The 15211-nt window shown below is 46.4% G+C and overlaps 1 long non-coding RNA gene across 1 annotated transcript; it reads left to right on the forward strand.

The window, feature by feature from the left end:
• Nucleotides 1-9226: 9226 nt before the first annotated feature.
• Nucleotides 9227-13992, forward strand: LOC141985780 (uncharacterized). The gene is made up of 3 exons (XR_012639015.1): nucleotides 9227-9362; nucleotides 12104-12170; nucleotides 12934-13992. It is a non-coding gene; the product is annotated as an uncharacterized LOC141985780 (long non-coding RNA).
• The last annotated feature ends 1219 nt before the right edge of the window (nucleotides 13993-15211 follow it).

Raw genomic sequence — 15211 nt, forward strand, 5'->3', positions numbered from 1 at the left:
AGCTCCCCACACTGGAGGAATTTTCAGCTGGCCAGCTGCAATCAGATTCCAGGTTCTTTGGTCCCACTCAGGTGACTCAAAGGAGCCAGATCATGAAAGAGAATCCATCCCAGCCAGTTCGTTCTGCTTGGTATTGTTGATCCAAATGGTGGCGGCGGGGGGAATGCACCTAGAGCAATAAATGACCATATACAGATATCAGAACATCTATGGGTAACACAGATATAGTGGTCATACATGAAAACGTTTTCCCCATTTTCAGAGATTCAACCATTTTGTGAGCTATTCCTTTTACAGTACTCAAAACACTGAATACTGCAAGAGACAACTGCCTTTCCCCAAATGGACTGAACTTTTAAGGTTTGCCTTCAGCACAAAAAACAGATAAGGAAAGCTGCCATTTTTGAAATTCACAACAGAAAGGTATCTGCTTTTACAAATTCTTTTTTAGTCAGCTGTTCCTCATCAAAACAGCAATTATTGTAATCTCTGCCATGTTTACCCCCTCAAGTTTGCAGCCTATGTTAGAGCTGGAGAAAAGAAAGATGATGCTCTTGAGGCTCCTATATAACACTGAAAAAGCCAGAGAAAGAGAACAGTGTGGTCAGCTGTTTGCATTGGGAAGTGAATATTCCATTTCTGGTTTAAAATGTGGTGCTAATGGGAAAAAGATGTCATTTAATTTATTTATCAGTATATTCTTTGTTTTCCAGGATGTGCTTTTTTTCATAGTTAAAGATGGAGCACAATGTGTTTCAGCTACAAACTCTCTCAAAGTCAGGAGAACACAGGAGAAGTGTGGGCTGCTGTACCACCCCCGCAGAACACACTCCCTCATGTGCCTACCCAGCTCTAGCCCTATTCCTGCTCACCTGCCACAGAGCAAGCAGCAGTGTTAGCATTGTCATCTTTGCCCTGACTCAGTCGTGGTCTGCAGGTTGAGGGGTGACCTCATACCATCCACTCCCATCCCACACACCCATCCAGTGCCAGACACAGTATTACCCATAATCCTTTGTAGGCCAAAGCACTGACCCTGTAAAGGGAGCTGAAAACATGGACCTTTCTTCCTGCACTAATTCCCACCAAAGTCAATTGAGCTCCTTGCGGGAGTATAGGTTCCATGCTTAGAGATCTCTTTTGCAGGATGAGGGCCCAACTCTGTAGTCTCTCCACACCCCAAGTCCTAGTTAAGTCTAAACAATTTCCACATGTGGAGCTGGGATCACAATGAAACCCTTGATTTCAATGATGTAGATAATTATTAATCAGTCTCATAACCAATGCCACTGCAAGGAGATGGTAGATCTAACATCATCAGCCGGGACATCTGACCTTGATCCTTCACCGAGAGATCATCCAGGGCAAACAGTGCCATCTCTGTGACAAACCCATGTGTAGATACCAGGAGAGTTGTCTCACAACAAAAGTTTTTGCAACCTTAACCCAGAAGGGAAGATTTGAAGTTGGACAGTAATTATACAGACTGCCAATGGTCAGTTAAACAGAGGCAGCAGCGCCCTCTCGAAGGGAGATGCCAATCGTCTCCATTAGCAATTTCAATTATGCTGCTCTTACCTCACAGCCACCAATTGCACTGTTTAAGCCTGAGCTCGAGGAGAGAAACTCCACTGTTTTGTTTTTGTGTCCCATCGAATGACACTACACAAAACCCATCAAGTGAAACCCAGTGAGTGGCCATGTTCTATCTTTAAAACAACTCACTTTTCCTTTGCCATGCTCACAGTTTAAAGGGAGCAGTGGCTTTCTTTTCTCATCCTTTGAATGCAGCAACATTTGATCATTTAGGGTGAGATTTTCAAAACCACCCAATTGGAATTAGGCATCTCAGTCCCATAAAATCCAATTTGACTCCCTCACACATTTTGGAAAACCAGAACTCAAATATGATCCACAGTGTCTCTCTATAAAAAGAGTAGCCGGTTGGGCACTAGACACTTTACGAATAAATGCAAAAAGTGTGTTGGGGCATTGGGCAGTATACCACGTAGCACATGGGGGGCCCTCAGTTTTCATTAAGCCTTTGGGTGCTGTCACCATGATCGAAATAATAGTGAGAACATGGTCTCTTTTATGAAGAGCACACAAGTTAAAACACCAACCTCACCACATGTTGCATCAATAAGCAAACAGTTTAATGTTGACTTAAAATGAAATATTTTCTTTTTTCCTAATGGAAAAAAAATAAAAAATATTCTATCATAAAATTCCCAACAAGCTCTACCTGTAGGTTACAGATGTGTGTATGCACACTTGTACATGCATGCATATGTGTGGGTACATACACACACAAAATACCCCTCTCTTCAGGAAATTACCTCAGGACATGAAGTCACTGGGACTGTACACATGCTTAAATTTTGGCACATGCTTAAGTACCTGCCTGAAGAGGGGCCAATATTAGTGAGTGACAGAAAGGAAATGAGTATAAAAATTAATCACAAGAACAATTAGGTTTACTACAAAAGCTCAGCTCATTTGGAGAGCAGGATGTATTGATACTTACCGTAATTTATCTTTTGCATTCATCTTCATCTTAACTAACAATGCTTCAAATTGTAGATGTATAAACAGGAAGAAAAATAAAATGAACAAACATTCCCCCATGAGCCAGATATAAACTAAAAAAAAGATGATTAATTGCAGATCTTTCAGAGAATAAGTTTGCAGTCTGGACAGAAATCACTCAAGCACTGTTCCTGGTTAAAAATAGTGTAATAAATCAGGATAAACAGATCAAGGTGCAAAAGGATAAAATACATGCTTTCCTGTGTCGAAAATATAAATACCAGGCAGGACACATGGCTGACAGAGCAAGGTGATGTATGGACTTCCTCTAGTTCATGCGATAGCTTTAAATTACAATACGCAGTACTATATCTGAGTTTGCCTGCATGTTCCCATTATCAAAGATAGGATGACAGAAGCTACCAGGTCTTAATGTTTATGATTTTTTTAAATTCAATTGCAGGGCACTGAAGGCCTGAAGCAAAACTCACTAAAGTCAATGGGAGTCTGACTGACTTCAGTGGGCTTTGGACTTTATATTAAAATAGTATTTCTTCTGGAAAAATACTTTCTGTGAAAGGATACATGTTAGCAGGAGCAACCACATCTATTATTCATAGAGAGAAGAAATTCTAGTGGGACCTGCTTGATCATCTGTTATACATATATTACTTGTCAGGAAGTCTAAGGCACAGATCAGTCGGTCTTCAAATCAAAGTGGTTGTTTCTTCTCATTTAAACCACAAACAAAACACTAGCAGCTGAACTTCTTTCAGACTTTAGTCACATTTCAGAAAGAGGTGGCCTTGTGAGGAAATGTTTTGTGTGACTCACAACAGGCACAGATAGGATAGTGCTCCTTTGAAAAATTGAACAAAAAATGATGAAGGTGAAAGAGCAATTGTATTGCAATGATGTTTTCAAGGATTTTTTTTTTAAAACAAACCCCTCTGCATTAAAAAAAAAATGTTGAGGATAACATGATTCATTTTCCCAGCACTTAGCATTTGGGTTTTAATAAAAACACCTCAGTTAAGAAGTCCTTGATCCTTTATTTGGTGTTCTTTAAAAAGCGAAAAGCAGGAATTGAAATATCACAGCTGCCCAGGTATCTAGTAGTTATTTTATTCCACTCTCTTCTCCCAAAGTATCTCAACACCTACATGGCTACCCAGGATGCTCACATCCCTCTACATCACTCCATTACTATTCCTATTAGTGCCTAGAGCCCAGCTGAGATCATAGAATCATAGTAGATTAGGGTGGGAAGAGACCTCAGGAGGTTATCGAGTCCAACCTCCTGCTCAAAGCAGGACCAACCCCAACTAAATCATCCCAACCAGGACTTTGTCAAGCCGGGCCTTAAAAACATCAAAGGATGGAGATTCCATCACTTCCCTCGGTAACCCATTCCAGTGCTTCACCACCCTCCTAGTGAAATAGTATTTCCTAATATCCAACCTAAACCTCCCCCACGGCAACTTGAGACTACTGCTCCTTGTTCTGTCATCTGCCACCACTGAGAACAGCCTAGCTCCATCCTCTTTGGAACCCCCCTTAGATAGTTGAAGGCTGCTATCAAATCCCCCATCATTCTTCTCTTCTGCAGACTAAATAAGCCTAGTTCCCTCAGCCTCTCCTCATAAGTCATGTGCCCCAGCCCCCTAATCATTTTCATTGCTCTCTGCTGGACTCTCTCCAATTTGTCCACATCCTTTCTGTAGTGGGGGGCCCAAAATTGGAGGCAGTACTCCAGACATGGCCTCACCAGTGCTGAATAGAGGGGAATAATTACTTCCCTCGGTCAGCTGGCAATACTCCTACAAATGCAGCCCAAAATGCTGTTACCTTTCTTGACAACAAGGACACACTGTTGACTCATATCCAGCTTCTCGTCCACGGTAATTCCCAGTTCCTTTTCTGCAGAACTGCCGCTTAGCCAGTCGGTCCCCAGCCTGTAGCGGTGCATGGGATTCTTCCATCCTAAGTGCAGGACTCTGCATTTGTCCTTGTTGAACCTCAGATTTTTTTTTAGCCCAATCCTCCAATTTGTCTAGGTCACTCTGGACCCTATCCCTACCCTCCAGGATAGCTACCTCTCCCTCCAGCTTACTGTCATCCGCGAACTTGCTGAGGGTGCAATCCATCCCATCACCCAGATCATTAATGAAGATGTTGACCAAAACCAGCCCCAGAACCGACTCCCAGGACACTCTGCTTGATACCAGCTGCCAACTACACATCGAGCCATTGATCACTACCCGTTGAGCCTGATGATCTAGTCAGCTTTCTGTCCACCTTATAGTCCATTCATCCAATCCATACTTTTTTAACTTGCAGGCAAGAATACTGTGGGAGACCATATCAAAAGCTTTACTAAAGTCAAGATATATCATGTTCATCACTTTCCCCATATCCACAGAGCCAGTTATCTCATCATAGAAGGCAATCAAGTTGGTCAGGCATGACTTGCCCTTGGTGAATCCATGTTGGCTGTTCCTGATCACCCACCTCTCCTCCGAGTGCTTCAAAATGGATTCCCTGAGGACCTGCTACATGATTTTTCCAGGGACTGAGGTGAGGCTGACTGTTCTGTAGTTCCCCAGGTTCTTCTTCTTCCCTTTTTTAAAGATGGGCACTATATTTGCCTTTTTCCAATCATCTGGGCCCTCCCCCGATTGCCGCAAGTTTTCAAAGATAATGGCCAATGGCTCTGCAATCATATCAGCCAACTCTGTCAGCACCCTCAGATGCATTAGATACTGCCCCACAGACTAGTGCATGTCCAGCTTTTCTAAATAGTCCTTAACCTGTTCTTTCATCACTGAGGGCTGCTCACCTCCTCCCCATACTGTGCTGCCCAGTGCAGCAGTCTGGGAGCTGACCTTGTCTGTGATGACTGAGTCAAAAAAAAGCATTGAGTACTTCAGCTTTTTCCACATCATCTGTCACTAGGTTGCCTGTCCCATTCAATAAGGATCCCACACTTTCCCTGACCACCTTCTTGTTGCTCACATACCTGTAGAAACCCTTCTGGTTACTCTTCACATCCCTTGCTAGCTGCAACTCCAATTGTGCTTTGGCCTTCCTGATTACATGCTCGAGCAATATTTTTATTCTCCTCCCTACTCATCTGTCCAAGTTTCCACTTCTTGTAAGCTTGCTTTTTGTGTTTAAACTCATCGAAGATTTCTCCGTTAAGCCAAGCTGGTCACCTGCAATATTTGCTATTTTTTCTTCACATCGGGATGGTTTGTTCCTGTGCCCTCAATGAGGCTTCTTTAAAATACAGCCAGCTCTCCTGGACTCCTTTCCCCCTCATATTAGCCTCTCAGGGGATCCTGCCCATCAGTCCCCTGAAGGAGTCATAGTCTGCTTTTCTGAAGTCCAGGGTCCGTATTCTGCTGCTCTCCTTTCTTCCTTTTGTCAGGATCCTGAACTCAACCATCTCATGGTCACTGCTGCCCAGGTTGCCACCCACTTCTACTTCCACTACCAATTCTTCCCTGTTTGTGAGCAGCAGGGCAGCAGAGGCCCCTAGTTGGTTCCTCCAGCACTTGCACCAGGAAGTTGCCCCCAACACTCTCCAAAAACTTCTTGGATTGTCTGTGCACTGCTGTATTGCTCTCCCAGCAGATGTCAGGGTGATTGAAGTCCCACATGAGAACCAGGGACTGTGATCTGGAAACTTCCATTAGTTGTCCAAAGAAAGCCTTGTCTACCTCATCTTCCTCATCTGGTGGTCTATAGCAGATGCCCACCATGACATCACCCTTGTTGCTCTAACCTCTAAACTTAACCCAACGACTCTCAACTGGCTTTTCCCCAGTTTCATATCGGAGCTCCGAGCAGTCATGCTGCTCCCTTACATACAGTGCAACTCCTCCACCTTTTCTCCCCGACCTGTCCTTCCTGAACAGTTTATACCCACCCATGACAGAGCTCCAGTCATGTGAGTTACCCTACCAAGTCTCTGTTATTCCAATCACATCATAGCTCCTTGACTGTGCCAAGACTTCCAATTCTTCCTGCTTGTTTCCCAGGCTTCTTGCGTTCCTGCACAGGAACCTAAGATAACTAGCCAACTGCCCTACTTTCTCAGTATGAATCAGGAGGCTGCCCCTGTTGCATCCTCCTCCTTGTGTTTCCTCCCGGTATCCCACTTACTCATTTACCTCCGGCTTAGGTCACCATCCCCTGGTGAACCTAGTTTAAAGCCCTCCTCACTAGGTTAGCAAGCCTACCTGCAAAGATGCTCTTCCCTCTCTTTGTTAGGTGGATTCCATCTCCTCCTAGCAATCCTTCTTCCTGGAAAAACATCCCATGATGATCAGGGTTCCATTGTGCTAGTGCTTTACAAATACATGATAAAAGACAGCCGCTATCCTAAAGAGCTTACAGTCTAAACAGACAAGCCAGAAAGGAAGTATTACATTTCCCATTTTAGGCACGTGAGCTGAAACATGGAGAGATTTAAACCCAGCTCTTCTAAACCCCAGGCCAGTGTTTTAAACACAAGAACATCCCTGCTCCCAATGTTAATTAGTTTCTCTGTACACATTCCTAGAGGTGGTGACACTGGGCGGGGGGGGAGATTAAATCAGTACGACATGTGAGAGAGTGGTGTTAGCCCGAGAGCTAGAAGGGTTAGAGGGACAGAACTATCCGCTCCCTCTATAGGGGAAAAGACAGCTCTGGCCAGCCTCATTTACATGAATTATACTGAATAACCCATGGTTTCACATATTGTACTGGGTTACTTGAGCTGGAATTTGTCCGTGCACTGATGGTATAAATAAGAGTGTTACTGCAACTGCACTCATGAAGGGGCACAACAGTTATAGAATACAGGCCCTGGGATCAGTGGGTCACCCTCACACTGTGGGCATATGCGTACGCATGATGATACTGTCTTTAATGACTCAATCACCTAATACTTTTTCCACAGGACCCTGACTTGGATTACTCTATTACTGGATTATCTCCCTCACTTTTCCAGTCTCCCTTGCTGAACACATGGAGTCCTTGTGGACTTGTTTTTCGTACCATTCTCCCAGAGACTTGAAAATTGTTCATGCACATCTGGCATTATTATCCACTGGAAATGGTTAACAGCTTTAAAAATTTTTTTACTTGAATAAAACATTGAATCCCCTTTGGCTGTGTTCACACTTGTATTGTGTCTGCTTTCCCTGAATATCATAGTGAGGGAGTATGTTGTCAGGTGTTGTCCGTCATTTTTGTGTTCTATGATATACAGGCTTTTATATCACATCCAGCATCATGGTGCTGAAATCCTAGTCTAGAATGTGCCTTTAGACTGAGCAAGGAGAGGTTCATAAACTGCACTGCTCCAGCATGTTCCTCAGAAATACTTCCCGGCTTCTCTCTTGCTCCAGGGATGAGGGAAGTAGTAATTTACTGGTGGCCTATGCAGTAGTAAATTATGACATGCCCATCGCTGGCTGCCCTAGGGAAGGAGTAAATGAGCACAGATCACTTTCCTCTCAGACCCTACATTCAGGTAGCCCATACAAAAAGATGAGGGGATGGTGGGGTCTCATTCCCCTCCATGTAGGTGTGTCATCCAACTCTCAATCTAGCCCTATGGGAGTCATGTGTACATATCAGAGGGCTCACTTTGACCCCAAAGAAGCAGTTTAACTTTAAAAACTAACATCTGATGTGTTATATATCCCTGAATTCACATTCCAATACAATCGGACATCCCTCCTTCCCTCCAAACAGTGTATACAAACACAAATATTGATTTAACCCACTAGCTATGGAAACTGCTTTACTATACTAGTACATATTCTATCAAAGACATTTTTATTAGTCTTCACAACTAGAAAACATATAGAGCACAGGTAAAACAGTTATTAAAAGCAGCATTTAAATTTCCATTTAAAAGTATTAAAAATCAATTCTCTGCCATGCCTGTAATTCCCTGATAGCAAGATTGGCTTTGTCATTTCACCTGGGTCTTAGAAACAGAGCAAATCACAAAATATTAATGGATCTCTGATGATCTACTGCAACAGGACAGAAATTAACCCTTCGTATTTACTTAACGCACCAATGCTGTGATTTTTCAAAATAGCCTAATAGGACTTGGATACCTAAATCCCAGATGCTCCTTTGAAGATTTCAGCCTAAACGAGTGCAATGATGATGTAGCCTACTCATCATTTTTGCTTTTCTGTATTTTTTAAAAAAACATTAAGAGTCACTGATCAAAAAGTACAGTGCATGACTCAGGCACTTCCCCTCTGTAGTAAGGGGAATTGAACATACAGCAACCCATTACATAATGGAAGCAGAATGCACTGACCCTCTTAAAAATACTTCAGAATAGAATACAGCATAGTGAACTGTAGGATTCATAAAGGTTTATGCGCTTGGCAACATTCAGGGCACACCTGGAGTGTTGTGTAGGAGTAGTGCACACACAGCTCCTTTCAAGGGCATCAACCTTGGAATCTCGCCAAGATGATATGAACCATGGGAAGCCTCCCAGGACTGGGCTCAAGGCCCGAGAGCAAGGAATGCGGTAGATAGAAATTGGTAAATAAGAATGTTAAACAAAGCCAATGTATTCCTTTTATCTGCTGGAAAATGTAATGCGCGGGGGGAGAGAGAGAGAATAAAGGGGAAGGTGGAAAGCTGACAGGCAGAAGCCCGTTAGCAGAGACCAGCCTGCTTGCTTGCTAAAAGCTGTGTTCTGTCTTGCCATTGAACCGCCACAACTGGCGCCCAAATGTGGGGCCCTCAGCACTCACCTCGCCCGGCAAGGGTTTCAGACGCGTCACTCATCCGCTTCGTGGATCCCGGTGAGTATTTTTCATTGTGGTAAGTATGGGAAGCTCCCTCTCTGCTTTGCAAGTGCAACACCGCAATGAGCTACAGTATTTGCTGCGTAAGGCTCAGCATGACTGCCCCACTCGAGAACTCACTCTCCTGCTACAGGAGGTGAGTGCCCAATGCCCGTGGTACCCTGAAGCCGGAACCGTTAAGCTAGCGGACTGGGAGCGATTGGGCCAGACATTGCACGAAGAGCCTCGGGCGTCCGTGCAGGCTTTACATGCCTGGCACCTCTGCCGCGACGCAATACAGCATGTCGCCCCGGACAGGCCCTCCCTCGCGAGGCTGGTGATCTCGCCACGCCCGTCCACTCCTGCAGCCACCCCCCCTCCTACCGATGCAACACGGTGTGTCACCTCAGAAAGACCCTCTCCCGCGCCAACAGAGGGGCTGATGATCCCGCCACCCCCGTCCGCTCCTGCAACCATCCCTCCCCTGCTTCGCCCCCAGTGCCTCTATTACCACCGCCTCCCTGGCCTTCCCCACCGGAGCCGGTGTGTGATCGCCCTCCGCCCGTGGGGCTCCATGCTCCGGGGCCCCCCGGGGGGTCGTCTGCATCTGCTCAAGGGCTTTCGCTGGTGCAACAAATGGTTCACACAGCGAGGACTCGCTCAGATCTTACAGCAGAGGAGCTGGCTGATCTGGTCTCAGTTTGTCCGATGACCTGGCAGGATGATGGCCAGGGCAACCAGGTTGCAAACTGGGTCAGTTTGCCTTACTTGGTGATCAGAGAGGTAAAGAAAGCGATTCGCGAGTTTGGCCTGACTAGCACGTATGTGCGTGGTCTCATTGAAGGGCTAGGTAGTGGGTACACCCTGATCCCTGAAGATTGGAAGGCGCTGTTGCGCATGATGCTGACGCCCAGTCAGTATGTTATTTGGCTTAGTGAATATCGGCAGATGGCGGAACGCCAAGCCCAGGTATATAGAGAGCAAGGTATCATTTATGAGCAGTTGGCAGGGGAGGGCCAGTTTGCTACCATTCAGCTGCAGTCTCAACTCCCTGAGGCCGTCTTCCCCATTATTTCCGCCTGCGCCCAGCATGCTTTCCGGAAGGTCCCGGATTCGGGCAGGCCTACTAAAAGCTTTGCCAGTATCCGTCAGGGTGCATCAGAGTCCTTTATGGATTTTACCAACAGATTGCAGGAGGCTATCCTCCGACAGGTGGATAACCCTGCGGCAGCTCAGGAGATCCTGTTAAAAATGGCGGTTGAAAATGCGAACGAGGATTGCCGCCGTGCTCTCCAGGCTGCACAAGCCTCTGGAATTCTAGAGCTGTCGGACATGCTGCGGGCGTGCCAAAACATCGGAACCCAAGCACATAAGGCTGGAGTTCTGGCTGCCGCCCTGCGAAAAACCGGGAAGGAGGGGAAGCGTTGTTACCGCTGTGGTAAGGAGGGTCACTTTCAGCGGGAGTGCCGCTCATCGACGGCGCCCGCCCGCCCCTCAAAGAAGTGCCCCAAGTGTCGGAAGGGCTATCACTGGGCTAATCAGTGTCGTAGCGGGTCGGGAAACCGCACGACGGGTCCCCCCCGAACCCAGGGCCAAACGGGGGTGTTTCCCACTCAGACAACTGTTCCTCTGCCTTACAATCCATAGATTCCATGAGGGCGGCGACTGCCGGAAGTGCAGGACTTGATTTGATTATGCAGGAGGACGCTGATTTTCAGTTGCCAGGGGAGGTTTGCGCCATACTTACACAGGTGACGGGACCTCTCCCTGCCAGATTTGTGGGTCTGGTTCTCCCTCGCTCACACGCTGGGAAACAGGGTTTTTTTGTCATCCCAGGAGTCATCGATGCTGATTACACTGGTGTTATTAAGGTTCAGGTGTGGACCCATCTTCCGCAATCGCTCCCGCGTGGACGATCAATTGCACAATTGATTTTAGTCCCCTATCAGGTGCCAGCCGCAGAGGATCGAGCCCAGGGCGGAGGCGGCTTTGGATCGACGCTGTCTCAGTCGCCGTCTCACAATACGTCCTCTCCACTTGTTGCTCTGACAATGTCGGTCTGCCCCTCGAAACCTCAGTTAACACTTCTCTTAAATAATGTTCCTTTTACAGGGTTGGTGGACACTGGAGCTGACGTTACGGTGATTCGTGATCCGGAGTGGCCAGTCGGTTGGCCAACAGTTCCTTCTAAAGAGTTGTGAGGGATCGGGGGTAGCAAACCCGGGCGCCAAAGTTTGTCTTGGGTCACAGTCTCTAAACCAGGAGGCTGTGCCCTTGCTACAATCCGCCCTTTTGTACTCCCTGTCCACCTCAATATTTGGGGCCGTGATTTACTTACAAAGCTGGACACCACCCTCGATATTAATATATAATGGCCCAAAATCCTCCCTCACCCACCTTGCCATCCGCATTACCATTGGTATGGCAATCCTTAGAGTCCATATGGATTGACCAGTGGCCCCTCCCTCTAGAAAAGCTGAAAGCGCTTCATTCACTTGTACAACAATATTTGCATGCACAGCGCTTGGAGAGCTTTACTAGTCCTTGGAATTAGCTGCTGTTATTTTGGCCTTTCAATTTTTTGCTGATTGTCCCTTTAATTTGATCATGGACACGCATTATGTTTATCAGGTAATTGATCATTTACCCCTTGCCCTCATTACCCCTCAGGTCGATGCGGACCTTCTTCGCCTGTTTTTGTCCTTACAGTATTTCATTACCACTCGTAATTTCCCTTATTTTGTTGCTCATATTTGCAGTCATACCCCTCTGCCTGGGCTACTCATTGAAGGCAATGCGCGCGCCGATCGCGCGTTACGTGGTCAGGTAAATTCCCTTTTTTCTGACCCCACTGAAAGCCATTCCTTTTTTCATCAGTCTGCCTCTGTTTTGGCCCAACAGTTTCATATTCCTGCTGATCATGCACGTTCTATTGTTCGTTCCTGCCCCCACTGTGCCGCTGCTGCCCCTACCTTTTTTTATGCCGTTAACCCTAGAGGTACCGCAGCGAATCAGCTGTGGCAAATGGACGTCACTCACGTGCCACAATTCCACCCCTATTCATTTTTACATGTTTTCATTGATACCTATTTGGGATTCCTTTGGGAGACCCCACAGCGTGGGGAAGCCACTCCCAAAGTTATTCACCATTTGCTAGCCTGTTTTGCTGTTATGGGTCACCCGAGCCAGATAAAAATGGATAATGCCCCAGCCTATTGCTCCACAGCACTTTTCATCTTTTGTGCCCAATGGGACATCCGTCTCAAACACGGGATCCCTTATAATTCCACAGGCCAAGCCATTGTTGAACGTGCAAATCGCACGCTAAAAACCTTGCTTGACAAACAATTAAAACAAGGGGAGCTGCGTCTCCGAATTTTAGGAGACATTCAGCAACAACTGCATATCCTTTTGTTTACTTTAAATAATTTAACGCTGAACGCAGATCAGCAGACCCCCACGGATCGGCATTTTCACAAAATGGAAAGACCGCGTCTCTATTACCATCAGCTGCCCGATCTGCAATGGTTGGGCCCAGTGCCTTTAATTACTTGGGGTCGGGGATATGCTGCTGTGTCTCTCCCTGCAGGACCGTTGTGGGTTCCAGCCCGGTGTGTGCAACCGGCACTGAAACAGCATGGCGTGGCACCAGGGGCTGTCGAACCCCATACCGGAGTTTCAGCTGACCTTGGAGGAGAACGCGGTGCCTCCCGGGTCGACAACGGCGGGATGGAAACGGAGGAGGCATAGCGTCCCAAGCCAGCCCGTGACACGCGGAGCAGTAAAAGCATTGGTCGCCGCGGCTCAACGAAGACTGGCAGCAAACCAACAGCCAGAGACTCCTGAGACTTTGTTTGTGGCAATTCTCGCCCAAATTATTGCTAATTCTGTACTGATTGTATGCCTTTTGTGCCTGCTATTTCCTGCAGGGGTTGACTCGGGAGCGCTTTCTCCATTACGGGCCCAAATGACATATAACCTATGGGAAAGATTGGCTTCAATAGCAAATGTTACCCACTTTTGTTTATTTGATTTTGTAGCAGCTGAAGAATTGTTAGGTACATGCCTTATTCCAGTATGTCATCACCCTGAGGAAATTGGGAATGAGATGATGCTCGCCGCTTACTCGAACCTCTCTTCCCAGTACTCTAGCATGGCTAATCGGGGCCCGGCCAATCACACTTTACCTTCTTAAGCTTATTTTTTGCTGCTGCTGTGTACAATGTATTCCTTTTTGTTAAGGCTTTGTTGAGACCCGCCCTGGCAGGCTCCACGAGTTATGACCTTGTCTGTCCAGGAGTTAATTGGCTTGCAAATGCAAATTGATGGCTACCATGAGATGGCCGAGCACAAATAAACAAAAAAGGAGGGGATGTAGGATTCATAAAGGTTTATGCGCTTGGCAACATTCAGGGCACACCCGGAGTGTTGTGTAGGAGTAGTGCACACACAGCTCCTTTCAAGGGCATCAACCTTGGAATCTCACCAAGATGATATGAACCATGGGAAGCCTCCCAGGACTGGGCTCAAGGCCCGAGAGCAAGGAATGCGGTAGATAGAAATTGGTAAATAAGAATGTTAAACAAAGCCAATGTATTCCTTTTATCTGTTGGAAAATGTAATGCGCGGGGGGAGAGAGAGAGAATAAAGGGGAAGGTGGAAAGCTGACAGGCAGAAGCCCGTTAGCAGAGACCAGCCTGCTTGCTTGCTAAAAGCTGTGTTCTGTCTTGCCATTGAACCGCCACAGTGAACAGCCTGGAATGTTTTGTAGTTGAATATAAATATATGCAGCCTATGACTTGCATTTGATTCTTACTGCTGTTAAAGAAATACTGTGAAAGAAATTCTATCTTCCTTACAAAGGTATACCTTCTGAAGTCCTACCCATTCCTCATAGCTATATACTTTAATGGATCTGCTGCATATGTGAATATCTGTAACACTGTATGGTTACGTTGTGCAGTTTCAAAACATGTTGCAAGAAATAAGCTGCAACATTTTCTGAATCTTTTGAATCTGCAAAACTCATCTGAAAATCTTACACAGTTTGTGGTAACTCCTACTTCCACCTATTGAAGCACCGGGGATGGGAGGGCAGAAGCCCACCCACATCTAAATGACCATCCCCACAGCCTAAGGGGAGGAACCATCGGACCCAGGTGTCAAATGATTACAGCGGACAACAAATGAAAAAACAGGGACAGGACTGCGGGTCACAATCAGGGATTCAGAGCAGAACATTGAGCAGAGAACCTTGGACAGCATCCACTGTTCCTTGGAAGCAATAAGGATAAGTGCAGGGTCCTGCACTTAGGACGGAAGAACCCAATGCACCGCTACAGACTAGGGACCGAATGGCTAGGCAGCAGTTCTGCGGAAAAGGACCTAGGGGTTACAGTGGACGAGAAGCTGGATATGAGTCAGCAGTGTGCCCTTGTTGCCAAGAAGGCCAATGGCATTTTGGGATGTATAAGTAGGGGCATAGCCAGCAGATCGAGGGACGTGATCGTTTCCCTCTATTCGACATTGGTGAGGCCTCATCTGGAGTACTGTGTCCAGTTTTGGGCCCCACACTACAAGAAGGATGTGGATAAATTGGAGAGAGTCCAGTGAAGGGCAACAAAAATGATTAGGGGTCTGGAACACATGACTTATGAGGAGAGGCTGAGGAAACTGGGAATGTTTAGTCTACGGAAGAGAAGAATGAGGGGGGATTTGATAGCTGCTTTCAACTACCTGAGAGGTGGTTCCAGAGAGGATGGTTCTAGACTATTCTCAGTGGTAGAAGAGGACAGGACAAGGAGTAATGGTCTCAAGTTGCAGTGGGGGAGGTTTAGGTTGGATATTAGGAAAAACTTTTTCACTAG

This window comes from Natator depressus, chromosome 4 (genome assembly GCF_965152275.1).
Source record: "Natator depressus isolate rNatDep1 chromosome 4, rNatDep2.hap1, whole genome shotgun sequence".
Taxonomy (NCBI): Eukaryota; Metazoa; Chordata; order Testudines; family Cheloniidae; genus Natator; species Natator depressus.